Source organism: Nicotiana attenuata, chromosome 6, assembly GCF_001879085.1.
Source record: "Nicotiana attenuata strain UT chromosome 6, NIATTr2, whole genome shotgun sequence".
In the NCBI taxonomy this organism is placed as follows: domain Eukaryota; kingdom Viridiplantae; phylum Streptophyta; class Magnoliopsida; order Solanales; family Solanaceae; genus Nicotiana; species Nicotiana attenuata.
The window spans coordinates 42,928,089-42,953,005 of NC_031994.1; positions in this window are offsets into that span (position 1 = coordinate 42,928,089).

Consider the following 24,917-nt stretch of genomic DNA (forward strand, 5'->3'; position numbering starts at 1 on the left):
CCATTCAACGCCAACGGAAAAATAGGATAACTGCTCTAAAAGACACAGTAGGGAATTGGTGGTTTAACCTAGTTGAGATCCATAAACAAATCTTGTATTATTATCAAAATTTATTTGCAACGGAACATACACAATCTGCCAATGTATTTCAAGGGGCTCATTCCTCCATCATCAGCCATGATGACTTTCATTTACTGGATGAACCTCTTACTGACTTAGAAATGACTCATGCTCTTCATGGTTTTCAACCTTATAAAGCTCCTGGCCCAGATGGCTTACACCCTTATTTCTACCAAAAATACTGGCACGAAGTTGTCCCCAAGGTCAGACCTTTCTGTCACCAAATATTCCTAGATAAGGTCATCCCTCCGGACCTTAATCGCACCTATCTTTGCCTGATTCCCAAAGTCAAGAATGCGCATACCATCTAGCAATTCAGGCCTATTAGCTTGTGTAACACTATCTATAAACTCATCACAAAAATTATTCTTAATAGACTTAGAGCCCGTTTGGCTTAGCTGATTTAGAGTAGCTGATAAGCATTAGGTGTTGAAAAGCACTTTTAAGTGCTGAAACTGATTTAAAAAATAAGCATTTACGTGTTTGGATAGAAGTGCTGAAATTAATAATATGCAGCTGAAGAACTGGGTATACGAGTTTTGTTTTAAAAAGAAGTAATTTAGGGATAAAATAGTAAATATTTTGGTCAAACTTAAAGTGCTTATAAGCTGAAATTTGATAAGTTGGAAGAGACCAACTTATGGCTTTTGGCTTATTTTTGGCTTATAAGAACTTAACTCATAAACACTTTTAATTTTATCAAACGCTTAGATAAGCCAAAAAGTGCTTATAAGCTAGTTTGACCAGCTTATAAGCTTAGCCAAACACCCTCTTAAGCCTGTTATTTCAAAAATAATTGGCCCAACACAAACTAGCTTCCAACAAAGAAAGAGGGCTTTGGATAACGCTATAATAGTTCAGGAATTCCTATCTTATTTTTAAAAAATGAAAGGCAAAACCAGTAACATGCTTTTAAAATTAGATCTTGAAAAGGCCCTTGATCGTCTTGAATGGTCTTTCATCAGGAAAACTCTTCTTTACTTTAACCTTCCTTCTTCAATAATCCAAGTAATCATGTCCTGCATTACTACTACATCTACTTCCATACTCATTAATGGAACCCGTACTTCATATTTTCACCCATCTAGAGGCATTCGCCAACGGGACCCATTATCACCTTACATCTTCATAATGTGTATGGAAATGTTCTCGCGTCTTATTAACACTTTAGTAGATCATCTCCAATGGTAACCTATCCTTATTTCAAAAATTGGTCCTGATCTTTCTCACCTATTTTTTTTGCAGATGACATCATACTGCTTTCTAAAATCACTACTAAGATTTGTCATGCAATCATCGTTGTCATTAATCTTTTTAATCACCAATCAGGCCAAAAAATTAATTTCAACAAATCAAAGATATTTTTTTTTTCGAAAAATTGCTCTGAAGCAAATAAAAACTTGTTCTACAATCTTTCTCAATAAAGGAGGGAAACTCTTCCGGAAAATATTTGGGCTTTCCCATATTTCACTCTCGCCCCAAAATGAGTGACTTTCAATTCCTACTAAACAACTTTAAAAATCGGCTAGCTGGTTGGAAAACCAAATTCTGAACTATGGAGGGAAGAACTACACCCATAAAATCTACACTCAATACTCTCCCCAACCATGTCATGCAATACATCCATATTCCAACAAACATCATCAACAAAATGGAGCATTACCAAAGAAACTTTCTGTGGGGCACCACTACTATTTGGAAAAAATTACATCTTATCAAATGGAAGCAAATTACCACTACTACAGAAAGGGGCGGATTGAATATCCAAACTCTTAGAACTAAGAATAATGCTTTGCTAGCAAGCCTGGCATGGAGGATTTTTCATACGCCCCAATCTCTTTGGGCTCAGACTCTTTTAACTAAATACCTTCCACTAACATCAGTTACTAACCACTCATTAACTTGGCGCAATATTCTGAAAGGTTGGAACCATTGTCACCTGGGTCTCCAGTGGCGAATTGGAACAGGGCAGCATATTAGGTTATGGACTGACCGATGGATCAAATAAGGGACGCCTTTGAGATCCCTCCTTGTAGGGACCCTACCACAGTTTCATCAAACATTTAAGATCTCTCAGGTACTAACACCTCAGGGATGAAATTGGGCCAACTTCCCATTTGATATTCCTCAGGATATTAAAAAGGATTGCAATAAACAATATCGTTCTGTCTATACACAATAACCAGACCAACTCTATTGGGCGGTTACAAACAGCGGACAATTTACTGTCCAAACTATGTATAAGGCACTAGCTAATAATGATACACAACTTCCCAATGCGCCCAATCTTTTCAAATGGATTTGGATCCTGCCAATCCAGCCCAAAATCAAAACTTTCCTTTGGCTATTACAACACAATAAACTACCAACAAGACACTACCTCAATTATATTGGCACTCATCAGTTGCAACTTGCCCTTTTATATATGGATGCACATGAAATTATAAATCACATCTTCCTAACTTGCATTAATGCTAAACAATATTGGATTTCTCTAGGAATCTATGGTTACATTTGTAACCTCTCAACCATGGATTCCCCAAATCTTTGGCTACATAATCTCATTCACTTAAAGGGACTGCAACTCCCTCATAAATTGAACACACGCACCTTTATACCGTTGAGTCTATGAAATATCTAGATTACTCGTAATCGAAATATCTATGATCACAAAGCACTAAAACCTAGTCCTAAATTAGTTTTACATCAGTCAATTAAGTTTTCATATATGGCTACATCACAACCCACACAACCAAAAAGGGTTCGAATAAATCTTAGATGGATACCTCCAAAACCAAACTATTACAAATTAAATAGGGATGGGGCAACATCTCCTAACACTGATACAGATGGCATCGGGGGAGTGATTAGAAATCACTTCGGTGATTGGATGGTGGGCTTTGCTGGCCCTGTCCCACATTTTCATTGTATCACAGTAGAGATGCAGGCCCTCATACGAGGGCTAAGTCTGGCCATACAAATACAATTACTCCCACTGGAAGTGGAAATTGATGCACAAGAGTTAATTACACTTTTGGATACAGATAACTCTAAATACACTAATCTAATTTCTGATTGCAGGCACCTCCTCAAGATGCTACATGATCTAGTAGTTCGGCATGCGTATAGGGAACAAAATGGAGTAGCAGACCAACTTGCGATGTTAGGAAGTAGGATACAAGATGATGCTACGCTGCAAGTTTTTGTTGAACCACCCCTTTTTTTGTCAAGTCAGATGCAGGCAGACCAACTGGGAATCACAATTTAGCGTTTTGTACCTATCCCGGATACACGAGAAGAAGTCTATCACAATAGCCAACCATGTTTTGTTAGTAACTCAGTAGCTACTCATGCTATTGAAACATCCGTTTTTCCATTAGCTAGAACAACAGCTGCTAACGGTAACGAGGATTGCCAATATGTTAACTTTAGGGACGAGACCTCGTGTCTAGATGATAATCTAACTAATGTTACTATATGTACTATGATTCATGAGCACCAACCCCTATACGCAACTTTTAATTAAAAAAGTTATCTTTTGCCAAAAAAAAAAAACCTACAGGTAGTGGGAAAGACCAATTGAACAATTACGTGGTAGTGTGAAGTGAAATGCTTAACATTACTAGTTGCTTTGGGTTTTAAAGAAATTTGTTTGGATGCCAGTTAGAGAAGGGAGGATTTGGAGATATCGTAAAGTTGTCGCTGTATGATTTATATGTCACAGGTTCGAATCTGTAACGACCCGATAGGTCGTTTTGAGTACTAGTCTTTATTTCCATGTTTCGAAACCTCGCATAGCTTCATTTGATGTTATATGACTTGCCCGTGTGATTGATCACGTCCAAATGCACACCTCAATAAAGATATGTAACGGTCATATGCAATAATAATACCCAACTAGGAGTCGGGGTCGAATCCACTAGGAGCTATGATGGGAGCTAGGGGTATATATTCGAAGTAAGCGGATGGGCTTTCTAGATTGCACTTCCACAACAAGAATTTTATTTCTATTTCTAATGTTAATCTAATGATTGCAAAATAAAAACAGAAGACTAGAGATAACCTAGGTGTTTTCCTAATGGGATAAAGACGTTAATGCTTGTGTAGCTGATTAGGGTGTGTTGTAGCTCACAACTCTACGCTACCCACTCAATACCTTTCGGTCAGAGAATGGTTTTGCCCAATTTGGCTTTCTCAAGACCAAATGGGTATCTACTAAAACAGTTGATAGGAGCACAAGTTGGGTTATTACTATCTCTAGGTTGAACCCTTTAACTGGGTTAATCAATCTCTCAATTGACCCAATTCCTTGTTAGCTAAGTTATCCTAGCCTAGGTCCCTCTTTCTCAAGTAGAGACTAAGTAAAATAGGCATGAATCAATGTTTGCAACCATCAATTCTACAATTGAAGCATGAACTAGCTAAATAATAAACACTCAATCATAAACAAGCACTAAATTTATCACCCATAAGGTTTACACACTAGGGTTGGGTCACAACCCTAGTAGAAGTCTAGCTACTCATAATAGAAAATACAGAAAATAGAGAAGAAAAAATAATCAAACATTAGAAGACTAAAATAAAGAAATCTAATGTTGAAACACCAAAATAATGCAAAACTTCCTAAAGTAGTAAAGAAAAACGGCTACAGCAACTTCAAATGTTCAAAACTTGACCTAATTTGTGGAACTCGTCTATTTATACAGGGCTAAAAATCTCGGACAAAAGTGCCACTCGGGAGGTTCTGCGGCCGCACAATTCCATGTGCAGTCCGCAAATTTTTTCATATGGCAGGAACTAGAGTTCTGCGGCCGCACATATCTGAACTGCGGCCGCGAAGCAAATCTAACACGGTCCGCACAATTAGGCCTACAGCCGCAAGGCAACTCTTCTGCAACTGCACAATTCTTGTGCAGTCCGCAATTCACATAGGCTCCTGGACTTGGTCTTTTTTGCATTCTCTTTGATCTTCAACTCTTAGCCCAGCTTTGCGGCCACACTATTCATGTGCGGTCTGCACTTTGCGCACATGTCTGTTAAAATCTTCCTCTTGGTTTGCAGTGGCAGAAGGAATTCTGCAGTCTGTAATTTCTTCTGCGGCCGCAGAATTCCTTCTGTGGATCGCATATTTATGCTTCTGTGCCCTTTATTGCCTTGTGCTTCGGACTACTCCTTTTTGAGTCGGATTTTATCTTGGGAGATCAACTTGCATCATTCCTACAATTTTAGGCAATTTCATTCATTTTGGAAACACAATTTAATGCTTTTATACTAAAACAAAAGCTAAAAGGCGCTAATAAGCAGTCAAAATCCCCACTTATCAGTGACACTTATTGTTTTTTGGAAAATTTTTACGAGAAATTTTAAAGAAAATATGATTTTTGGCCTTAAAAACAACTTGAGTTAACCACGTTCACTGTTCTTGGTAAACGACCTCGGGTCGGTATTTTAATGATTCTAATAGGTTTGTATGGTATTTTTGGAATTGTACGCATGTTTGGTTGTTGTCTGGGATGACCCGAGTGTGTTTCGGCGCATTACGTGAAAGATTGTAAAAAATGAGTTTTCAAGTTGAAATCCTTGATTTTTAACGTTCGATTCTTGTTATTTGATGTTATTTTGATGATTTGAGGTAGCGAGAAAGTTTGTATAATGTTATTACACTTGTGTGCATATTCGGTTTGGAGCCTGAGAGGCTCAGGTAAGTTTCAGATTGATTTCAGACCATTTTTTGACTTGTTGAACTACTGGTTTTTCTTCTGGTGCCTAGTGCTTCGCGATCGCAAAAGGAAAAAATTTGGGTTGGGGCTGGTACACTATCCGAACACAAGAGGTGGATCGCGAACGCGAGGGCCTGTGGGATTTATTTCGCATTCGCGCAGCTTTGGTTGGCTTGGGGGAAGCAGGGGAGTCCTTCATCGTGAACGGAACCAGCAGGCCGCGAACGCGGAGGCTTGGATGGGGATGCCTTCGCGAACGTGATTGGGACCTCGTGAATGCGAAAGCCAACTGGCATGGGCACTTCACGAACGTGGCAGGTGCTTCGCGAACGTGAAGAACACCTGACGCCCAGTTAAATTAAATATCAAAGTCGGGATTTTGTCATTCTACACCATTTTTGAAATGTAGAGCTCGGACTAGAGAATATTTTGAAGAGATTCTTATCCCTACTTCATTGGTTAGTGCTTTTTAACTAGCTGTGATATATTTTCATAAACACCTATTGATTTTTAACCTTTAATCTATTAATTTTATGGTAGAAATTAGGGTTTTGAGTAGAGTTTATGAATTTTATAAAATTGAGATTTAGACCTCAAATGAGGTCAAATTTCAAAACAAATCACATAACCGGGCTCGGGGGTAAATGGGTAGTTGAATTTTAGTCCGAATCTTCATTTTGACCAAGTGAGCCCGGGGTTGCCATTTGTTGACCTTTTCTAATTTTACTAAAAATTAAATCCTTTTCACTCATGAGTAGTTTTTAAAGCTGATTTTGAGTTATTTGGACTATAATTGTCTAGATTTAATTGGATTGGAGACTAATTCTAAGGAAAACGTTGTGGTTGATCATTAATTTGATTGCGGTAAGAGGTAAGTGTCGTGGTTAACATGGACTTGAGGGGATTAAGACTTAAGTGATTTATTTGCTACTGTGTGGGGACGACGTATATGCAAGGTGACGAGTGTATATATATAGTCATGGGTTAAGCATGCAGGTTGGGATATTCATATGTCTTCAATTATTTCATGCCTTCATTTAATCCATGTTATTACTTGTTAAATGCTTTAATTGTTATTTGTTCCTTACTTGTTATAGTCTTGTCTTTACTTACATGACTTAATTTACTATTTTTTCCCCATGTATCCGTACTTTTATTTATTGATTGCCTTTACTTGCTTTATGACTTTGTGTGTTACTAGATAACTATTTTGTCCGCTTTATGTCTTTAATTATGTAATTCTCTAATTACGCTTTATTGTGAGATACACTATAGTTGATTGTAGTTTAAACATTTATTTTAATTATGTGGGATCAAGTTGCACGCCGCAGCGGATACTGGTATTATTGTGTAAGATCGGGTTGCACGCCACAACGGATATTGGTAATATTATTTGGGATCGGGTTGTAAGATACAACGGATATTCGTATCAATACTTGGGATCAGATTGCACGCCGAAATGGTATTTATATGTATTTGTGGATCGGGTTGGGCGCCGTAACAGATAAGACATGTTATTTATAAACATTTATGGATCAGGTTGCGCGCTGCAACGGAGAAGATATATTTAACTATTTTAACTGTTATTTTCGTATCCGTGTTGAGTTGCAAAGTTGAGCATAGATGTTATGCTGGGGCACTCTGTTATGTAATTTATGTTCCGATTTTTATGTTAATTCTTGTTTTCTCTATTATGCTATTATTTCATTTATACTTGCACAAGTTTATTGTGAGTGCCTTGTTATAGCCTCGTCACTACTTTGTCGAGGTTAGGCTCGGTACTTACAAAGTACATGGGGTCAGTTGTACTCATACTATACTTTTGCACTTTTTGTGTAGATTCTGGTGTTGGTCGCAGCAACATTTAGTTAAGGCTCGCTCGGATTAGCTTTTCACGGAGACTTGAGGTAGAGCTGCATGATGTTCTCTGACCTTGAAGTCTGCTTCTTATTTCTTTCACTATTAATTCATTCAGAATGTTGTATTTTTATTTCAGACCATGGTTGTAGCATCTTGTTATAGTAGCTATAGGGCTTTAGGAAATTCTACTTCTTTCTTTCTCTATCGTGCAATTTTATTCTATCCTTGAGTTTGAATTATTCTATTCTTGTTCTCTTAAAGAAAGTGAGGACACGCATGACATCCACACCGGACCAGGAACTGGAGCCTCAAGTTGCAACCACTACCAGGGTAGTGGCCGGGGCCGATGTAGGGGAAGACGTAGAGGCAGAGCTCGGCCTAGAGCACGTGTAGAAACACCTATTGCAGAGCCTCAAATCTAGCAAGAAGAGGAAGAGATCCCTGTTCAGATTGCGCTAGTTGGACCAACTCAGGTCCCGAAGGGATTTATTACCACTCCTGTACTTTAGGATGCTCTAGTCCGCCTGGTTGGCCTTATGGAGAGTTTGGCCAAGGCCAGAGTATTTTCTATTACACCAACCACTCTCAGGGTGGGGGAGGATCCCAGACTCCTGCTACTCACATTCTAGAGCAGATGGCTCACAGATATAAGACTCCGATAATTCCAACAGTTGGAGCAGTTCAGCCCGTTATTTCTACACAGTCCAGGGAGGGACCTGCTATGTTGTCCGAGGGGTTGAAGAGATTGGAAAATTTCACTAAGCTATTTCCTATATGATTTGGTGGTACACCTTCTGTGGACCCACATGATTTCATAGACCGTTGCCATGAGGTACTGCACAATATGGGTATTGTAGAGTCTAATGGAGTTGACTTCATAGTATTTCAGATGCATGACTCTGCCAAGAGGTGGTGGCGGGAGTATGTTCAGGGCAGACCAGCAGGTTCACCTCCACCTACTTGGGATAAGTTCTAACATCTATTTTTGAAGAAGTCATCCCTTTCACTCAGAGAGAGGACTACATCAACCAATTTGAGCGCCTCCAGTGGGGTAGCATGATAATTACCCAGTAAGAGACCTGATTCGTGGATTTATCTTGCCATGCAATTGTCGCGATCCCTACTAAGAGGGAGAGGATAAGTAGATTTATTGATGGCCTTACATATGGTATGAGGCCGCAAATGGCGAGAGAGACTGATGATGATATTTCCTTCAACTAGGTTATAGAGATTACTAGACGGATTAAGTGGGTTCATGGTCAGGGTAGAGAGGCGGAATCTCAGAAGAGGCCTTGTCATTTTGGTGGTTTCAGTGGTGCCTCATCTATAGTCAAGGGGTTCATTTGGTACATGCCATCCTATTAGGTCGGTTCAGTCAGCACTTCAGGCATTACATGGTGCTTCGGGCAGTCGTGATTCTTATGTGTCTTATCTTGAGCAGCTAGCCTACAATTCACCTCCAGCTCTCATCAGTGCACCACCGATTCATATTCAGTCCCAGATTCAGCAGCCACACCAGCTGAGAGAGTGCTTTGAGTGTGGAGGTACAAGTCATACCAGGAGGTACTATTCCAGACTTTAGAGTAGTGTGCCATAACAGGGTTCTCGTGCCATAGCTTCGACGCCAGTTGCTCCATCACCCGCTCAGCCAGTTTGAGGCGGGGGTCAGGCAACCAGGGTGGTGGTCAGTCCATTAGAGGTGGAGTCTATCCAGAGAGAGGCCGTCTGGGAGGTAAAGATCACACTAGCGGGGATCGGCCTTGTTTCTATGCATTCCCAGCTAGTCTGAGGCAGAGTCATCTGATACGGTTATCACAGGTATTATTCTCATTTTCCATAGAGATACCTCAATTTTATTTGATCAAGGTTCCACTTATTTGTATGTGTCATCCTATTTCGCTCCATATTTGGATATGTCTCGTGATTCTTTAAGTCCCATGTTTATGTGTCTATGCCTGTGGGACTATTGTGGTAGATCATGTCTATCGCTCGTGTGTGGTTTCTATTGGGGGTTACGAGACTAGGGTAGATGTTCTTTTACTCAGTATGGTGGACTTTGATGTTATTTTGGGCATGGACTGATTGTCACCATATCATGCTACTCTGGATTGTCACACTATGACCGTGACGTTAGCTATGGCGAAATTGTCACGGTTGGAGTGGAGAGGTTCACTTGGTTTTGTTTCCAGCAGGGTGGTGTCCTTTCTGAAGGCACAATAAATGGTTAAGAAGGGGTGTTTGGCATATTTATCTTTCGTGAAGGATGTTAGTGTTGATACTCCTACCGTTGAGTAAATTCCGGTAATGAGAGACTTTTCAGATATGTTCCCAGTAGATCTACTAGGCATGCCGTCTGATTTTGGTATTGACTTGGTACCGGGCACTCAACCCATCTCTGTTTCACCACATCGCATGGCACCAGTGGAGTTGAAGGAATTAAAGGAACAACTTCAGGAGTTGCTTTATAAGGGTTTTATCAGACCAAGTGTGCTCCAGTTCTATTTGTGAAGGTAGAAGGACGACACTATGCAGATTTTTATTGATTACATGCAGCTGAACAAAGTTACAGTCAACAACAAGTACCCACTACTGCGTATTGATAATTTATTTAACTAATTTTAGGGTGCCAAGGTGTTCTCGAAGATTTACTTGAGATCAGGATACCATAGACGAAGATCCGGGCTTCAGACATTCCAAAGACGGCTTTCAAGACCTACTATGGTCATTATGAGTTTTTGGTAATGTCTTTTGGGTTGACCAATGCCCCAGTAGCCTTTATGCACTTGATGAACAACGTGTTCCAGCCATACCATGATTTTTTCGTCATAGTGTTCATTGACAACATTTGGTGTATTCTCGCAGTAGGGAGGATCATGAGCATCACTTGAGGATCAAGCTCCAGACTTTGAGGGAGAAGAAGCTATATGCTAAATTCTCCAAGTGCGAGTTTTGGCTTAATTCAGTGGCTTTTTTCGGCCACGTGGTGTCCAGTGAGGGGATTAAGGTGGATCTAAAGAAGATTAACGCAGTTCAAAACTAGCATGGACAATCTTCAGCTACATCAGAGCTTCCTGAGTTTCACTGGTTACTATCGCAGTTTCGTGGAGGGTTTTTCATCAATCGCAGCTCCATTCACTAGATTAACCTAAAAGGGTGCTCTTTTTAGATGGTCCAACGAGTGTGAGGTGAGCTTTTAGAATCTCAAGACTGCATCAACTACGTCCACATTGTTGATGTTGCCTACAGGTTCGTGATCTTACATCGTGTATAGTGATGCATCGTGTATTAGGCTTGGCATGGTGTTGATGTAGGACGGTAGGATGATTGCCTATGCGTGTCAGAAGTAGAAGGTTCATGAGAAGAATGACCCTGTGCATGACTTAGAGTTGGAAGCCATTGTTCACACGCTGAAGATTCAGAGGCACTACCTTTACGGCATTCCATGTGAGGTCTATACCGACCATCAGAGTCTCCAGCACCTGTTCAAGCATAATGACCTTAATTTGCGGTAGTAGAGATGGTTAGAGTTGCTGAAAGACTATGATATCACCATATTATATCATCCAGGGAAGGGCAATATGGTGGCCGATGCATTGAGAAGGAATGCTGAGAGTTTGGGCAGTTTGACATATTTATTGGTAGAGGAGAGGCCACTAGCCATGGATGTTCAGGCTTTGGCCAATCAGTCCGTGAGGCTGGATGTTTCGGAGCCTGGCTGCGTTCTTGCTTATGTTGTGGCACAGTCTTCGTTGTTGGAGCGTATCAAGGCTCACCAGTTTGATGATCCTCATTTGTTGGTGTTGAGGGACACGGTGCAGCGAGGTGGTGCTATGGAGGTTATGATTGGAGATGATGGTATTATGCGGCTTCAGGGCTGGATTTGTGTTCCAAATGTTAATGGGTTTAGAGAGTTGATCCTTGATGAGGCTCACAGTACGTGCTATTCTATTCACCCAGGTGCGACGAAGATGTATTGTGACTTGAAACATCACTTTTGGTGGCGGAGGAAGAAGAAAGATATTGTTGCTTATGTCTCTCGATGTTTGAATTGTCAATAGGTGAAGTACGAGCATAAAAACCGGGAGGATTGATATACTGGAGTGGAAAAGTGCATCACTATAGATTTTGTGGTAGGATTACCACGGAACTTAAGTAAATATGACACAGTCTAGGTTATTGTGGACCGGTTGACTAAGTCCGCTCACTTTATTCCAGTGACGACTTTCTATTCTTCAAAGCAGTTGGCTCATATTTATATTCCGGAGATATCTGCCTGCATGGCATGCCTATTTCAATCATTTATGATCGAGGCACGCAATTCACATCACATTTTTAGAGAATGTGCAGCATCAGTTGGGCATGCACGTCGAGCTGAGTACCGCATTTCATTTTTAAATGGATGGACAATCCGAGCGCACGATTCAGATCTTGGAGGACATGTTACGTGCATGTATTATTGATTTTGAAGGTTCATGGGATCAACTTCTACCACTCGTAGAGTTCTCCTACAACAACAGCTATCAGTCGAGCATCCAAATGGCTCCGTATAAGGCCTTATATGGGAGGGGATGTCGTTCTCCGATTAGTTAGTTTGATCTAGAGAGGCTAGATTGTTGGGCACTGATTTGGTCTGTGATGCTATGGAGAAGGTTAATGTGATTCAGGAGCGACTTCGTGTAGGTCAGCCCAAGCAAAAGAGTTATACGGACCGGAACGTTCGAGATGTAGCTTAAATGGTAGGTGAGAAGGTTCTTCTCCGAGTGTCGCCTATGAAGGGTGTGAAGCGGTTTGGGAAGAAGGGCAAGTTGAGGTTGAGGTTTATTGGCCCATTCGAGATCTTAGAGAGAGTTGAGGAGGTTGCTTACAGACTTGCATTGCCTCCTAGACAGCAGAGGTACATATGATATTTCACATCTCCTTGCTTCGGAAGTACCTTGAGGAAAAGTCACATGTTTTGGACTTCAGCCCGGTGCAACTTAATGAAAACTTGACCTATGAGGAGGAGCCGATGTCTATTCTAGACCATCATGTTCGAAAGTTACGATCCAAGAGTTTTCTTTATGTGAAAGTGTAATGGAGAAGTCAGCCGATTGAGGAGGCTATGTGGGAGTCTGAGTCCAATATGCAAAGTAGATACCCACACTGTTTTACCAGTCCAGATACTTTTCTATGTCCGTTTGAGAATGAATGTTTCTTTTAGAGGTAGAGAATGTAATGATGATCCGATAGGTCATTTTGAGTAATAGCCCTATTTTTGTGTTCTGAGACCTCTCTTAGCTTCATTTGATATTATATGACTTGCGTGCGTGGTCCGTGTTATTTTTTCGGAAAGTTTTTATGTGAATTTTTAATGAAAATGTGATTTTAGGCTTTAATAACAAATTGAGTCGACCACGATTAACGTTCTTGGTAAACGACCTCGGATTGCTGTTTTGACGATTCTAATAGGTTTGTATGATATTTTTGTACTTGTACGCATATTTGGTTGGGGTCCGAGGTGACCCGAGCGCGTTTTGGTGCATTATGTGAAAGATTGTAGAAAATGAGTTTTCAAGTTGAAATCCTTGAGTTTTAACATTCGATTCTTGTTATTTGATGTTATTTTAAAGATTTGAGGTAGGGCAGCGAGCAAGTTTGTATGATGCTATTACAGTTGTGTGCATATTCGATTTGGATCCCAAGGGGCTCGGGTGAGTTTCAGACCATTTTTGGACTTGTTGAATTGCTAGTTTTTCTTCTGATGTCCAGTGTTTTGCGATGGCGAAGGGGAATAATTTGGGCTGGGGTTGGTACCTTACGCGGATGCGAGAGGTGGATCACGAACGAGAGGGCCTGGGGGATTGCCCTTCGTGAACGCATAGCTTTGGTTGGCTGGGTAGAAGGCAGGAGAGTCCTTTATAGCGAACACGACCAGCATGTCGTGAACGCAAAGGCTTGGCTGGGGATGCCTTTGCGAACGTGATTGGGACCTCGCGAACGTAAAGGCCAACTGGCCTGTGCACTTTGCGAACGTGGGAGGTGCTTCCCGAATACGAAGGACACCTGACGCCCAGTTAAATGTAATATCAAAGTCGAGATTTTGTCATTCTACACCATTTTTGAAAGCTAGAGCTCGGACTAGAGAGGATTTTGAAGAGATTTCTATCCCTACTTTATCAGTGAGTACTTTTTAACTAGTTTTGATGTATTTTCATAAACATCCATTAATTTTTAACCTTTAATTTATGAATTTTATGGTAAAAATTAGGAGTTTTACGTAGAGTGTAGGAATTTTACAAAATTGAGATTTAGATCTCAAATTGAGGTCGGATTTCGAAACAAATCACATAACCGGTCTCGGGGATGGATATGTAATCGAATTTTGGTCAGAATCTCGAATTTTGACCAATCGGTCCTAGGAATGACTTTTGTCGACGTTTTTCAATTGCATTAAATATTAATTTTTTTTACTCGTGGGTAGTTTCTAAAGCTTATTTGAATTATTTAAACTATATTTGGCTAGATTTAATTGGTTTGGAGGCAAATTCTAAAGAAAAAGCCATGGTTGATTATTGATTTGATAGCAGGAAGAGGAAAGTGTCGTGGTTAACCTTTACTTGAGGGAATTAGGACTTGAGTGATTTATTTGTTACATAATTTATGTGTGGGGACGGCGTATATGAAAGGTGACGAGTGTATATACGTAGTCCTGAGTTAAGCATGCGGGGTTGTGATATTTATTTGTTGTCTTCAATTATTTCATGCATTCATTTAATCCATCTTATTATTTAAAAAATTCTTTAATTATTATTTGTCCCTTACTTGTTATAATCATGCCTTTATTCGTTACATGCCTTAATTTGCTATTTTTTTATGTATCCGTGTTTTTATTTATTGATAGCCTTTACATGCTTTATGATTTTGTGAGTTATTAGATGACTATTTTTGTCTGCTTTATGTCTTTAATTATGTAAGTCTCTCTGATTGCGTGTTATTGTGAGATACGCCGTAGTTGATTATTGTTTGTACATTTATTTTATAATGTATGGGATCGGGTTGCACCGCAACAAATATTGGCATTATTGTGTGGGATCGGGTTGTACATCGTAATGGATATTGGTAAGTTTGTTTGGGATCGGGTTGCATGCCGCAACGATATTTATATGTATTTGTGATCGGGTTGCGTGCCGTAATGAAGAAGACATGTTATTTATATATATTTATGGATCGGGTTGGCCGCCGCATCAGAGAAGACATGTTATTTATATATATTTGTGGATCTAATTACGCGCCGCAACGGAGAAGACATATTTAACTTTTTTAACTGTTGTTTCCGTATCTGTGTTGAGTTGAGAAGTCGAGCATATGTGTTATTTTGGGACACTCTGTTAGTTGGGACAAGCTAAAACTGAACTGATAATATAATAACTGAAAGTACCTGGGCATCAAATATAATTTGAAAATATGCTTACCTACTGATACTGACTCATCTCTCTCAATATAGTAAGTAAAATAGCTGTCCAACCATATAAGGCTTGGTATATGTAACTGCTCTGCCGTAGTAGGATCGCTCATAGGCACTCAGCCATACTAGGCTCTGTATCTCGGCCATTCTTGGCTCGCTCATAGGCGCTCGGCCACAGTAGGCTCGGTATATAACTTACCATGTGATCATAGGTTGCCCAAATAGGGGCCTGCCCATCGATTATAGCTCGATGGTGGTGAAATACTGTAATACTGTATATATATATAGACTCTCTGCTCTATTGGCTGAAAGAAGACAAAACTAAACTGAATATGAAGTCCCGATAAGGGAGAATACTGCAACTTATGAGACTAGGATAATGTACATAAGTTCAGGAATACGAACTTCTCTTTATGCCTCGTTATCAAACTCATGTAGTTACGGGATGATGCCAAAATGAAGAAAGGTTTAGCCTTAACATACCTTATCAAAATCTTTCCAATCACTAAGTTGAACTTCTCTTCGCACCTTAATCTATAACAACCATAATAATACTATCATTAAGTTACGAAAGGTACAACTATCGCACAACGAATGACAAGCATATTTTGTCTTAAAACGGGCAGCATCTCCCTTATAATCCTTTCTCCAAATTCAAGATAAACACAAGAACACAACAATAACAACATATATACATTATTTTCCAACCTTATATACAACATACTACAAAATAGCCCAACACACCCCAATATCTTCATACACAAAACGACCACCGTAGTAGTGTTAAACGACCCGAAAATGTTACAACGAACTACCAGCTCACCACCCTGCATTTATGTGGTGTTTATCCACACCCTTTCTCCTCCAAAACTCCACAAAACAGTAGTAAAACACATAGCCCAACAGCAACACAAAACAGTTCGCTACAAGTGAATAACTCGAACTCACGGCTTCCGATCACCATCCCATGAGTTCTTACAATTATAGAACGACTTTCCCCATATATCCAGCAGAAAAAATAGATGGAAATAGAGCAGTAAACTTACCTTATTTTTTGAATAACTCAGCTCCACTCTTCGTTCTTCAAACTCAAGGTTTTTCCTCCAACTAGAACTAGAGAAGGAGAGAAATTCAATTAGGGTTTGTGTTCAATTTTTGGGAGGATGTTTGCAGGGGTTTAGGTATGGTTATTGTGTTATGTAATGGGTGTTATATTGCTGGAGATAAGCCCTTAAATTGGGCTCTTTGGTCGACCCGAAATAGCCCCTTTTTGGATTCTCATTTAAGCAAGTAGGTGATACACCTACTTGTCACCTAGCAGCCTACGCAGTCTTGCAAAAACGCATATATCTCTCTACTCCAATGTCTTATTGACAAAAGGTTTAATGCATTGGAAAATATACTCATAGAGCTTCAATTTGATGGGTGGAAAACCCATAACTCTAAGTATATTAGGAGAAAATTACAGTTACATTTGATCCAAATTTTCAGTACATTTATGAATGTAACTTGTGATGACCTTTTCCATTTTTTGTTCCACAACTCGATTGACTTCAAAAAAAAAACACGAGACTATCATACGGCTAAAATAACTCATAACATAATCTCCTTATAATATTAAGCACCCTAGTCTCACTCTAAAAGTACATGTTATAACATTCCCAACTTGTCGACTTTCGACGAAACTTTTTTTCTTTAATTCGTATAGCTTCTAAGCCTTCTTACCCTCTTGGTACTTGGTATTCGTGATCATAAATTTTTGTAACCTCCACGTTAACATGATTAAATAGCTTTGTAAAATTTTCAAAGATGATTTCATTTATGAGCTTACATCAATTAACTTACGACGTACTCTTACGTACGAAAACATGGGGTGTAATAGGAGTTGTTTTCCATGAAAGCTTTGTTGTCAATATCTTTAGTTGTTGGCAAGCCTATAGCCATAGACAAAGCTACTCAGAAAAAGTCGCGTCCTAGTAATGCAAGGGTGAAGGTTATCCTTGAATTAATGGACAAATTACCAGAGAAACTGAGGCTGCAATTTTTGGACAAACAAACGGGTAGAATAGTTGAAGTTTTTCAAGATTTTGTGTATGATAATTTACCATTATATTGCAAAAACTGTAAACACCAAGGACATGATGAAAATACATGTCGACGTTTGAATGAAAAAGCAATAGGTAACAGGACAGGTGAGGAAGATGCTGTCGTGCAAAGGGAAGAAGAGTTATTGGATAATGAAGGTAAGCTAGTTGAGAAGTTTCAGGGGGATTTAAGACAATTACTTAATGAGAAAAGATGACTGCCAGGTTTGATAGAGGCAGCAGGAGTCGAGGGAATATCGCATTTATCTGATGATGCACAGGTCCATGATAAACCTGGGAATCAGTCAACTATTGGAGACGATAGGAGATTGAAGGATATCCCTGCTGCTACTATTTTTTTCAAGGATGTACACAGCTACAGTTGGTGCATTAAAGACTGCACAAATAAACAATTCTACTGTTGGGGCATTGAATAGTAGTGGTGATGTAGTTTCAACTGATTTGTATGGGAAATTGTATACGGTAGAAATCGGGGCTACCTGATTTCGTGGACTCGAGGGTTACTTCAGGAGAGAAATCAAAATAGACCATGAGTGAGCCCGATGGGAGGCTTTGAAGATCGAAGTACTCGATGGACACCGAGTCCAAGTATGACCGACCTCGAGATAATATCATTATGATCCCATAACAGAAAGAGCAAGATTCCCGCAGTGACCCTGGGATCATGGCATAAAATCTGGAACGAATCCGTACTAGGCGGTTAGACAGCTGTCCCAATAAGATTCCTTACTGTAAATAGAAATGTACCTTTTTTAGGGTTCCCCCATTATATAAAGGGGACCCCAATCATTTGTAATCATCATCTAATTGTTGACAAAGAATATACTCTCTACTTTTCGCTCATTGTTCAGCAGAATTGTCCTTCAACATTATTGTTCTTGCTTTATTGTTCTTGATTCATCTCGAGGTCACTGAGCTCGAGGTCGATACTGCTTAAGTAATACTGTTTTGATTTACCTATTTCCTTCATTTAAACTTTATACTTCTTGTTTATTAATTGGTATTGAACTAAATCACATATCTTTAAAATCACAAATCAGATATAATTGTTACTCGTATTTTCGAGGTATACAGTTTGGTGCCCACCGTGGGACTAAAGATAGTAGTGATTATTTCAGTACTGATTCTGATAACACATGTTATTTTCACACTTGTTCTTGTCAAGAATTTTTGTTCTCAAGATTAAACATGTCAAATTCGCAAAACGCACCTGTTCACGACAACGAAAGCCTTGGATTTCATGGGGAAAACAACAATGTAGGGGTCGGTGTACCACCGATAAACCCTGGGGAAGTGCTAAATGTGGAACCAGTCGATGTCAGTTCACACATTACTTTGTATGCAAACTTAGGCGCGGACCCTGGAGGAAGTGTATGCAGGGAAGCCTAATCTGGGGGTCAAGGAACACAAGGTATAGGAGATGGGGGGTCAGCCTCCAAGTGATATTCGAGATGCTGCAAGCTCAACAGATTGCCATTGCTCAACTTCAAATACAGAATAAAACTCTGAGTATAGCCGAACCAGAAAACACTTGACGTACTGAACCGGCGCCAGAGAAGTCGAACGAAAATGGCTCGGGGACTGACCCTACAATTATGAGGATGCTCGAAGAGCTCACCAAGAGGATTGAGTCCGGGGAAAAAAGGATTGAGGATAATGATAAAACAGTGGAGACTTATAAACTCCCGTGTTGATTAAATACTGGGAGCTCCCCCGATCTCGAAGGGAGTGGATGCCAAGAAATTCGTACAAAGGCCGTTCCCTCTGAGTGCGGCTCCAAAGCCCATCCCAAAGAAGTTTTGTATGCCCGATATACCTAAATACAACGGAACCTCTGAACCAAATAAACACGTTAATTTTTACACATGCGCCATAAAGGGAAACGACTTAGAAGACGACGTAATCGAGTCTGTACTGCTGAAGAAGTTCGGGGAGACTCTATCGAAGGGTGCCTTAATATGGTATCATAACTTACCCCCTAATTCTATTGATTCGTTTGCTATGCTTGCAGATTCTTTTGTAAAGGCAAGCGCCAGAGCCATTAAAATTGTAACAAGAAAGTCGGACCTTTTCAAGATAAGGCAGAAAAATAACGAGATACTCAGGGAATTCGTATCTCGATTCCAAGGGGAGAGAATGGATTTGCCTCCGGTCACCGATGACTGGGTTGTTCAAGCTTTCACTCAAGGTCTCAACACTCGAAGTTCCATAGCGTCACAACAGTTGAAGTAAAGTTTAATCGAGTACCCGATTGTCACTTGGGCCGACATACATAATCAGTATCAGTCAAAGATTAGGGTCGAAGACGATAAACTAGGGACTCCTTCGAGGTCTGTTTATCCTAGCAGGATCATGGATAGGATCAAAAGGGATAACGATCGACACCGAGGACGAATAGAGATCGATATCAACCGTACAACAGAGACAATAGAGGCAGCGGTTCCGGGCAAAGCTTCACACAAAATGAGAGGAGAAATGATCAAGGTCAAAATTCACGGGGCTTGATGCCGAGGAAGATCACATTAAGTATCCAAAGCCCGAATAAATGTAAGACCCCAGTCCAATCTTTTCTATTTTTTTGACTAACACTTGCAAGCTATTGATAAGGATCGGCACGAAGCTCTAGATCTTGAAGCACGTGTTGCGCTCTTTTTTCTTTAGACCAGTTTTTGTCCAAACAGGTTTTTCAGGCGAGGTTTTTAACGAGGCAACCATCATTCGTGCTAAATAAAAGCAATTCAACAGTATCCGAGGTTCCTTACAGTAAGCCTCGAATACTGGAGGGCATTACCTTTGAATGTCTGCTCTCTAACAAGGAAATCACTTCGTGACAGCGGGCCTCGATAGGAAAGTGTTGTAAGGGCCAAACAGTCAGATGAATCATGCCCGTATAGGTTACTCGAGCCCTAGACATCAAGCATGCGCGCATGTATAATCATCTATCAAGAGAAGTACTTTTCCTTGTCAATATCCCCTGCCTTTATAAAATTTTCATATTTTATACTCTTGATCTATTGTGTAAATAGGCTTAAGGGTTGACCGCGGAAGAAATTTGAACAACTGACCCACGCTTGAGGACTGCTGTCCCAAAAGCAAACGGAATCAAACTGCTAACATTTCGAGACCACAAGACCTTAAAGGCAATCCTCGATTTCGCGGGCCACGGCCACCCCACTCGGGGACTGACAGTTCGGACAAACTTGAAGTGAAACGGAAGATCAGCCCAAAGGGCAAGTTCCGAACTAAAGAGGCTATGGCCAAACTAACGCGGATCGGAGACATCCAAAATCCGTGACAAATACAAAATCCCAAGGGCTACCTTAGCCCGAGTTTGAGCAAACTCTCACTCGGAGACTATCTATGAAGCCTAAGGGCTAACTTTACTTCAAGTTCGAGCAAATCCTCACTCGATCATAAAAGTTCAAGGGCTATCTTAACCCAAGTACAAGCATGTCTCGAACGCTTGAGGACTATTTACTCGAGCTATCTGAGTTCGAAATAATAAGACCTCAAAGAGGCACCCCCAATATAGCAGGCCAAGGCCATCATACTCGGGGACTAAAATTTCGAACAAGTTCGAAAGGTTATCGGGAAACAAGTCCAAGAGACATACCCGAAGGCTACGACCATATTAAAGACTACGGTCATATAAAAAGACTACGGCCAAAATAATGCGGCTCGGAGATGTCCGACTTCCTCCATAAATTACAGGCCTTCAAACACTTTGAAAAAATGGTTAAATCAGGCTACCCTCGGCAAAAGTAAATGACAAAGGGCTTCGATAAAATCAGCCCTCGAATAATTTAAAAGCTTTGATAACATCTACCTTCGAAAAAGCCTCAAGAGGTATTCGATAAGAGTAATAAAAATGAATTATAAATAAGGTTCCAATTGGTCGAACCTTCGAAAAACACAACGGGTACAAGAAACACATGCTAAGGCATAAAAAGCCCAAGGGCTACCTTAACCCGAGTTCGAGCAAACTCTCACTTGGGGACTATCTATGAAGCCTAAGGACTAACCTTATTTTGAGTTTGAGCAAGCACTCACTCGACTACTGAGCCCAAGGGCTACCCGAGTTCGAGCAAATTCTCACTCGGGGACTATCTATAAAGCCTAAGGGCTAACTTTATTTCGAGTTCGAGCAAGCACTCACTCGACTACTAAGCCCAAGGGCTACCTGAGTTCGAGAAAGTTCTCACCCGGGGACTATCTATAAAGCCTAAGGGCTTTATTTCGAGTTCGAGCAAGCACTCACTCGACTACTAAGCCCAAGGGCTACACGAGTTCGAGCAAATTCTCACTCGGGGACTATCTATAAAGCCTAAGGGCTAACTTTATTACGAGTTTGAGCAAGCACTCACTAGACTACTAAGCCTAAGGGCTACCCGAGTTCGAGCAAATTCTCACTCGGGGACTATCTATAAAGCCTAAAGGCTAACTTTATTTCGAGTTCGAGCAAGCACTCACTCGACCACTAAGCCCAAGGGCTGCCCGAGTTCGAGCGAATTCTCAGTCGAGGACTATCTATAAAAGCCTAAGGGCTAACTTTACTTCGAGTTCGAGCAAATCCTCACTTGACTATAAAGCCTAAGGGCTATCGTTCATTTCAAGTTCGAGCATATACCCACTCAACCATCAAGCCTAAGGGCTACCTTACCTCATCGACTGTTTGGCCTAAGAGCTACTCAAACTCAAGTTCAAACGATCATTCGGGGTCCATTGATCAGAAACGGTCAAGGGCAGTACTTATTGTCGATCATTACCATCTCAAAACTTTGGATATTCAAAGGGTATTTTATGCTAAGACGCTCTGACCCGCACAAAAGGGTAATAGATTCAGCAGCCATGGAAGGAAAAAAGCTTTGTATAAACCTATTAATAAGGGCTATGGGTCATGATCAAGAGTTCCTCACAAGGGGCGATCAGCCTCAAAAGCGAAAAATTATGAAGAACACGAAACCTAAGCAGCGCGATCCTTATCGGCAGAGGTGTCTTCGCCCACAAAATATTCTCCATCGCCGGACTCGCTAGAGTTCTCGAAGTCGTCCTCGGGAAAGGCCAGCTTCCAAGCTTTTGTTTCCTCAATCGCTTACGTCACGATGATGATGTCATAAGAAATCGGGGTAAAGATCAAGCACTCAATTCGTTTCTTGTCATTATACTCCAAAAAACGAGGGGACTATCTCTATACGGTAAAAATCGGGGCTACCCAATTATGTGGACTTGAGGGTTACTTCAGGAGAGAAATCGAAATAGACCATGAGTGAGCCCAATGGGAGGCTTCGAAGATCGAAGTACTCGATGGACACCGAGGCCAAGTATGACCGACCTCGAGATAATATCGTTATGATCCCATAACAGAAAGAGCAAGATTCCCGCAGTGACCCTGGTATCATGGCATAAAATCCGGAACGAATCCGTACTAGGCGGTTAGACAGCTGTTCCAATAAGATTCCTTACTGTAAATAGAAATGTACCTTATTTAGGGTTCCCCCATTATATAAAAGGGACCCTAATCATTTGTAATCATCATCTAATCATTGGCAAAGGATATACTCTCTACTTTTCGCTCATTGTTTATCATAATTGTCCTTTAACTTTGTTGTTCTTGCTTTATTGTTCTTGATTCATCTCGAGGTCACTGAGCTCGAGGTCGATACTGCTTAAGTAACACTAGTTTGATTTACCTATTTCCTTCATTTATACTTTATACTTCTTGTTTATTAATTGGTATTGAACTAAATTACATATCTTTAAAACCACAAATCAAATTTAATTGTTACTCGTATTTTCGAGGTAAACAGAAATCAGTTGGTGTTGTCCAAAGACAGGAGGATCGAGCTACAACTGATCGAGATGATGGGCAAAATTTCAAAGCTGTTGGTGTTGAGAAGAGTTTATTTGTTCCAGGTGTCACATGGAGATCAGTCTATTGTAGTTTCAAATCTGGAAGCTACTGTTCCATTGAATGTAACAGGTGATCAAACAGGTGATGTGGTTGCAGGTGATGGTATTGGAAATGTTACTGTCCTAGTTGTAGCTATTGCAGATGGGCAGACTGGTAAGGAGCTTGATGGTGCAGCATCAGTGATTGATGATACAGGTGTAGTGTCTGATCGAGGTTCAAATGCTGTTTGTAACGATCCAGATGATGGACAAAAATTTGGGGAATCTGGGCATCAAACATCTAAAGCAAAGGAACAAACTATCATGCAAAACTTAACACAAGTGAAGGAAATAGGAGCTGGGCAGGTACTTCATTCCTCAGGCAAATCTGGTGTAGTTGAGTCAGGTGATAAGGAAGGAATAGGAGCAGGTGCAGTACGTGAGACTGAGGAGCAGTCTCTCAAATCTCCAGGCAGGTCTATTGCGACTAACATTGATGCAGCTGAGTTATTAAAATCTGACACTCAAGCAAGATAAAAAAAGAGTGGTTGGTCAGTGGTGAATAACATACAATTTTCACCTAACAAAAGAAATGGTCCAGTGCATACAAATCTGGTTAAGGGCTCAAAGAACATCATTGTTGCTAACTCTTTTTGGAGTTTTGGAAAATGAACCTGTGTTGGTTGATGCTGGGATGGGAGAGAAGCAGGTTGATCGAGATGCAACATCGAATACAAAACATCCAAAGATCCCAGGCAGTGCAACAGAGCAGCCAAAGTCCAAGTCTTCTGGCGCGCGAGCAGTCAGTTCAAGGGAATTGATTCATGTTAGTGAGAAAAAGGCAGTGGCTCTACATGTTGATAATGCTACTACTGGTGCAACTAACATATAGGAACTAAAGCAGGTCACGCATGTAACTGGTACTCAAACAGTTGTGGCTCATACAGTTGGTGTAAAAGATGGAAGTGAATCTGGTGCAACGTTGGAGCTTCCAGTAACATTTTTACTGGGAAGTTTGATAGGCCAAAGAAGAATGTACAGCAGTCTGGTCATGATTTAGCATCAACAAATATGCCGTCTAATCCAGGCAGTGGAAAGCAACAGCAGTCTATGAAAAATGCAGCAGCTCGATCAAAAGTATCAAAGGATCATGCTCTTGTTCCTGTTGATGAGCAAAAGGTTGGGGCAGTACCTGTTAGAATTTATAATAGAATATGGGACAAAATAATTAGGCCTTGATAGTGTAGTCACTGTCCTTAAGGAATTTAAGTCTCCCAATTTCGTTGCTGCAGGGATTATGGCAGAATTCCTCCAGGATTCTACAAAGTCTCAGAAATTCGAGTTTCAGCAATTAACTCGAATTTCCACAAGAACAAAATAGTTGTGAGTTGTAGAAAAATAAGTAGAAGAGAAAGAGATGAAAGTTTTCAGATGATTTCGTTTTGGAAATGAAATAGGTATTTATAATACCTCTAGCAGTCTGTTGGAATCAACAGACTCATCTCTTCATAACAGGCACCTTTTAAAACCAATAGCCACCTTCTTTTGAATTTAAAAAATATTAAAACGTTTGTTGTCTTTTCTGAAATTAAAAAAGACAAAAACGTTTTTGATTAATCAAAAATGGGTGGCTAAAATATTAATTCGGGCTACTTAATTGGCCCAAGTGCCCAAGTGCCCAATCTTGACTATTAATAATATAGTCAAATTCCAATTTCCTTCCAAAACACCCTCAAAATATTCAAACTATATAAGACAAGGAAGTGCTTTTAAACACCT